At 41.9% G+C, this 6,750-nt stretch overlaps 1 pseudogene; it reads right to left on the bottom strand.

Moving 5' to 3' along the window:
• Nucleotides 1–630: 630 nt before the first annotated feature.
• LOC109674975 (RNA-binding protein PNO1 pseudogene) lies at nucleotides 631–2,464 on the bottom strand (annotated as a pseudogene).
• Between the last annotated feature and the right edge of the window lie 4,286 nt (nucleotides 2,465–6,750).

The raw sequence follows: 6,750 nt of genomic DNA, 5'->3' as shown, positions 1-6,750 counted from the left end.
AAATAATTTGATTCAGATTGTTAACTACCAGTGTGATAGTCAAATTTATTACCTCTGTTCCTTCTTCATCCATTCCTATTCTAAAAATTAGTTCCCTCTAACATTTCATCTCCCTCTCAAACCCCAAATTGCACTACTCCTTAGGGAAGGGGAGATAAAATCATTTGAATACAGACACGCCCAAAACAATCCTTGAGTCAAAGTTAGTAACCGAAATTTTTGCAACTGCTAAGGAAATACATCTTTTGTATTACTGATAGTCTTAACTACATAAGAAGCTTCAAAAGGAAATAAATTCAAACAATACCAAAACATTATTTCACTTTAACAGAGAACCCAAATTTTCCCAATCAAAAATATGTTCTTAACTTTCTGCTTCAGTTCCTTAGAAGTCAACATTACCTAGTAATGGTTCATTCCAGCCTAACTGCTTTGAACACCCAATATAAGCTATGGATCTTATTTCACAGAAAAGCACATACTAAGCAGTAGTCATGATCTTGAATATATCTTCCTGGACCAAGGGGGACTGTGGGCCAGAATTGCCTTAATGCTACACAGACTCCAGAATAAGGAAGTCCCAACATATTCTTCTTTTCAACAGGAGTAAAGGAATCTGATACCATCACACACTTTCCTCATGCTGTTGTGTTGCCAAAAGCTAAAAAACTACCTTTGGTGGGCTATTTTCATCATTTTCCAGTTGGCTTCCTTTCTAAGCATTTCCAATCCCACACAATATACAATGTAGCTTGGACAGCAGCACATGTAAGGGACACAGAGGAAACAGAAGCTTAGTAAGAATGGTTTTTCTTTTGGCTCTTACATGAATTTTCCCATACTTCCACCATTAAAGTTTTTGAAATGTACAGAAGAATGCAGTATCAAAATTACATTTAATAAAGTGGGTTCCTATCATTCTAAAACTGCAAAAAATACTCAGGTCATATTAAAAAGGCAGACAGTAGTTAACCTATTGCATTTGGAGAACATAGTCGTTTTCTTGGGGGGAGCGACACATTCTTCTACCACTTTATTACCTTTACTGCTTGAAGAAGTACATCAAATGTTGGTAATGCCTGACTACTTTCATGAAATACTTATTTGAAAAATAAAACTCTCCCCACAACAACTTTATGATGCAAGTCTTTCATTTTACAAACTGAAAAACAGGTACAAACATTAGCACTTATTGGTTAATATAATGTAGCCAAAACTACTGTTTATTACCTAGTTCTATAATATTCACACAAGGACACATAGGTTTTCTGAGATAATTCTTTTAATTACAACTATAGAGAAGAATTGTTTATAAATTTATAAATAAAAAGCTTAAAAATTCATACAAAAACTACTTAAGCAAGTTTCCTTTAAATGAGGATTCTAAACTGCAAAGCTGCTACATGTGATTTAAAGTGAAAAATATGATAAATTATACTTAATGTGTAAGTATAACAGACCTTGCTATTTAAACTGTCCTGTAAACTGTTGGGTATGAATAGTATTAAACCCTTCCTTTCTGTTTTTACTGCTGAGAATGAAGGAAGGCACCCAGGCTTAAAGTGACTGAAAAATTCTTCACAAGGTTTCCTGTGAACACCTGCAGGGTATAAGGTCTTTTTCTTTAAAGTCCAAAGATAAGATACAAAATCTCTGATTTAAAATCAGAACCGATCTGCTGATCTGTTAGTCACAGCTCGAATAGTGCCATAAACCTTCGATGGAGGATTTCCCAGAATGAGGTTGCAAATAGCAGTTCTTGCCATCTTAATGTTTTGGAAAGAGCCAAGGATGTGAACTTTCACATCTGCCAAAACTATTCGTGTCCGTGTCACATTCTCTATGGTAAACTTGGTTTTTCCTCCCTTGCCAGCGATTCTTCCTATTGCTCTGGATAGATGGTCTCCCTTCAGGGGCTTAACATCTGTAACTTCAAAAGACTCCAGGAAGAGGTCATCAAGCCTGATGAGGGCAAGTGCATCCTCTACCTGAAATCCAAGAATAAAGGCCTTCACAAAATCAGCTGCTTTTGTCAGAGCACTAACATCCTTGGTGTCTTTACAAGTTCTGATTTCTACATTCCTTGATTTCAAGTTGAACTGTATCTGAAGTCCCAGATGTTCTACAATAGGAGTAAATATCTTCATCCAGTTTTCTTTTAGTGGTGTGTATCTATTAGCTGGGACTGGAATTTTCCGTGTTTCTTCTTTCCCACTCAGAAATACGTCTCCAGACAGCGGAGGGAAGACGGGCCTTTTCAACGGCCGGGCTTCCTCCGCGTGCATGTCACCCACGTCTCCGTCTTCCCCCGCTGCGGTCAGCTGCTCAGCCTGTCGTTTCTTCGCTCGCCGGCCACCCTTGCGGGTGATCTGGGTGAAGCCGTCCTCGGCCCCGGTGCTCTGAGTCTGCATCTCGGCCATCACTTGACTCGACAAGCACTTGGAGCGACAACACGTGCGCTGCGGCACCGAGCAGGCGCTTCTGTGGTTAATAAAGTGACTGTGAACCCCCAGCACATAAATCTTTGCAAACATCTCTGGACATTCACTCAGAATAAATTCTTGGAATTGAATCGTTCAGTTAGAGGTCATGTGCCAGGATTACAGGGCCATGAGTGCATTTGCCAAAATGCCAAAAGGCCTTCTCTGTTTACACACCTGGCAGCATTGTTTTTCATATTGCTTCCATGATATTCTCCCTGCCATAATAATGCCTGGCACATGCATTAAACATGCAATAAATATTTATTTATGTAACAAATAGCTAAGAAATGAGCACACGACTGTCTCAGGAGACTGAGATTATGATGATCAAAGTTTGAAGCTAGCCCTGGCAAATAGACCACGAGACCCTATCTCCAAAACGTTCATCACAAAAAAAAGGGCTGGCGGAGTGGATGAAGCTGTAAGAGCACCTCTCCAGCATGCATGAGGCCCTGTACCACTAAATCCCAGTACTGCCCCCCAAAAAATGTATGTAATGATCACTCTGTGTGAGTCTCTGATCTCTCTTTCTCCTCTTAGAAATCATAATAAACACCTCAGAAGCCACATTCTCACAGATGCCAACCCTGTGCAGGGAAGGCTACATCCACCTGACCTGACCAAAAGACAGAAGAAAAAAGGTCAATGTGGTCAGTAAAACTGGAGGCAGATCAAAGATGGGTGTCCCAGAGAAGAACAGCCAGCGGCCACGGCTGACTTCCAGGTGACTTTAATCTGTCACCACACATTCCTCTCCACAATCCCAACCTTGGTAAGTATCGTATTCTCATCCATCAAACTCAACCCACTTTCTTATCATGACTAAACTCTTGGGTCCTACTAAGTGCACTCTAAAACTACTGCCATTATATATTTTAAGTTTAGCCTAAAAATTTCTCTTTACATAGTGAACTGTAATGCAAGTTGATGTGGAAACAAATGGCAACCTACACCTGTAACAGTTGCAAGTGGCCAACATGTTCCAATCATGTTCCAGTACCACACATTTGGGGTTTGTAGGTCCCTTCTTTTTCTCTGGCTACAAATGTAACCCTACAAATGGCACTCTGAGCCATTTTTTGTTGTTGTTCAGGCTGCTGCCCTATTCTAAAATTGAAATGAAACCCCACTAAAATCTATAAAACTAAATTTAATTTTGTCTTTTAACAGTTCAATCTTGTCAACTTTTCAGATGCAAAAGAATTTCCTAAGGTACTGTTGAGTTACTTGTTTTGGAAGAGACATCTCAGGTGTGGAACATAGGAAATCGCATGTCACCAGCAAAGCCAGGAGCTCCCGCAGCTCCCATCTGCTCCCATAGTCTCCTTGAAATGCCTCTTCCTAGAATCCTGCTGCTTCTGGTTAGTCCTGAATTAGTGTTCTGTGGCTGCTGTAACACAGTAGCACAAAGCAAATGGCCGAAGCTAAAACACAGAGGATTTGTGGGACCATTCTCTGCCTCAGTACAGATCACGCACATTTTCATTTGCAAGAGCAGCTGCCGTAACAATGTGCCCAGCTGGGGAGCCTAAAACAACAGGAATGTTTGGTCTCACAGTTCTGGAGACCGAAGTCTGAGATCAAGGTGTTAACAGTGTTAATTCACTCTGGGGGCCATGAGGAAGAATCTCTCCAGGCTGCTCTCTTACTTTCTGGTGGCCTTAGACATTCTTGGCTTGTAGATGACATCCTCCCTGAGTCTTTACATCATCTCTGATAGTGGAGTGTTTGTTTCCATGTTCAAATTTCCTCTTTATAAGGTCACTGGTCACATTGGATTAGAACCCACCCTAATGACTTCATTGTAACTTGTTTACTTCTGTAAGAACTTACCTCTAAATATCTCTGAGGTTCTGGGGTTAGGACTCCAGCATATCTCTTGTGTAGGGGACATAATTCAGCCCATAGTAGGCCCCCAAGGGAATTTACATCAATGGTTCTGGCTATATGTCTATGCTCCACTGCCCCTCTCTGGCTATCCTAAGCTCCTGGCAACCCTGATCAGACACAGGAACTCTGATCACTTTAATGCTTGAGTCTTGCAATGACAAGAGGAAGAGGAAGCTCATTTTTAGAGATTTTATACACCTAACCAGTGTCCCACTTCCTCCCCCCAATCACAACCCTATGGGAGACACGTACCATTCCCAGTACACAGGTGAGAAAACTGAGACTCAAGTAAAGTCTCTCAGGAACTCAGCATGCACCAAGAAAACTAGTGAGAAAGTGGTCCTCAAACACATGGTAGCTGCCAGAGTTTCTATTTAAAAAGGAATGTGTTTTCTTCTTTGAGACAAGTAGCTGTGATCTGTGATTGTTTTCAGGAAGTTCAGTGAAGAAAATTCCACCCACAAGATCAAGGATTGATAAAGGAAGAATAATAGTTCAAAGCCAAGCACTAGAGCTAACTGCTCAACAGCAGAGTAGGTCATAGATCAATGAATGTTTTGGAAGGCGACTAAGAGTCACATACATAGGAATAAGCAAGATGTTTTTTGGTTTTTTTGCAGTACTGGAGTTTGAATTCAGGGTTTCCTGCTTGCTAGGTGGGGATCCTACCACTTGAACTATGCCCCCAACCTTTTTTGTTTTAGTTATTTTTCAGATAGGGTCTCACATTTGCCCAGGCTGGCCTGAATGGCAAGCCTCCTATTTATGTCTCCCATGTAGCTGCAATGATAGACACACACTACTGTGTCTGACTTGTTCGTTGAGATGGGATCTCACTAACATTTTGCCTGGGCTAACCTCCCAATCTTCACCTCCTGAGTAGCTGGGATTGCAGGTGTGAGCCACTGTGCCTGGAAACAAGACAGAATATTTACCAAAGCCTATCCTGCACATATTTGATGACATGCTGACTGTCATCAGCATCCAGCATTCATAACGTAGCCAGGATCACTTAGCATTCCACCTGCCATATCTAAATTATCTCATCCAGCCAACCAGGACTGATGTTATCCAACAAGGGAGCAAAGCGTGAATTGGACCAACAAGGAAAGTTCCTGCAGCCTCCTTTAGAGGCCCATCATGTGCATCTAGGAACAGAGAGCAAGGATCTCTCCTCCTCAGGCCTCCTGAGTTTTTGCTCTCCTGGCTTAAGTTTGGGGGCAGGGAGAGGATGGACACTGTTTGCTATTGACTTGGAGAGAGATTTTCAATACACTTCATTAAGAAGAGAGGATTATGTTCTCCAAAGAATATTAATGAGGCCTTCTAGCTCCCTGCCTTCCCACCCCAGTGCATGGAATTCTTAGATCAGTCAGCAGAGGCTGCTTACCAGCACCGGTCACCTGTACCCACTCTTTCCAGAGCTGGCAACCTCAAACTTCCTACAATGTAGAGAATATACTGCATGTGGCCCACTTATCCTTCTCTTTTAAAAGAATTTCAAAATAATCATTTAAAAATATAAGATCAACTTTATCTCATACTTAACACAAAAAAGGCAGCAGATAAGGCTGTAGTTTTCAGACCTCAGTTCTAGCATCATAGAGTCATACATTTTCCCTAAGTATATGGGAGTCAGAACAGAAAGAGTCTTGTCCCGCTGCCCTGTGGCAGGTTGGATGTGTGAGACAGTCTAGTGATTGAGAGAGGAAAGGAGCCTGTGTTACTTCTGCACAAACACCCCAAGAGGGAGGGAGGAAGGAATGACTGTCTCCCCTGTTTCCATGCTCAACAGTACAGACAAAAGCCAGAGTAGTGGGGCAATGCAGCATAAAGATCCTACAGCCAGTACTTAGCCATCTGCTTCCAGAATGTTGTATGAGAAAGAAATTATCTTCTCTTTACCACTGTTGGGATAGATGTCCAATGCATAGATCTAAGTCTAGATCCCAAACAAAATTTGTTTTCTGAAAGTAAGATGCTGAATGTAAAGCACACCATGGCTCAGCAGTCTAGACGCAGGTAGCCAAGCCTCATGTTTGCAAGGTGGAAAGCCTGTGATGCAAATTGTGCGGCAAACCATCAGAAAAATACTCTCCACCATGTTGGAAGGCCTGCCATGTGCAACCATGCTCTGACTCTAGTGGAAATGAATGGGAACATTTGGCATGTGGCTATGTCTCAGCTACACTTCTGTTCTGCCAGTTTAAAGGCAGAATTGAAACAGATGAGCAGAGATGGAGGAAACCTCATTCCCTAGGAGGCCCCTCCCTGGGATGGCTTCTTAGGGGTCAAGTAATTCATTCAGGCCTGACAGGGCACAAAATTCAACTGCCTCCTCCCCTCATCCTAAGATGCCATAGAAGTGGTAATATGA

The sequence above is a fragment of the Castor canadensis genome, chromosome 19 (genome assembly GCF_047511655.1).
Source record: "Castor canadensis chromosome 19, mCasCan1.hap1v2, whole genome shotgun sequence".
In the NCBI taxonomy this organism is placed as follows: Eukaryota; Metazoa; Chordata; class Mammalia; order Rodentia; family Castoridae; genus Castor; species Castor canadensis.
The sequence above is the reverse complement of the archived record's forward strand: the minus strand, read 5'-3'. Positions and strand labels throughout refer to the sequence as shown.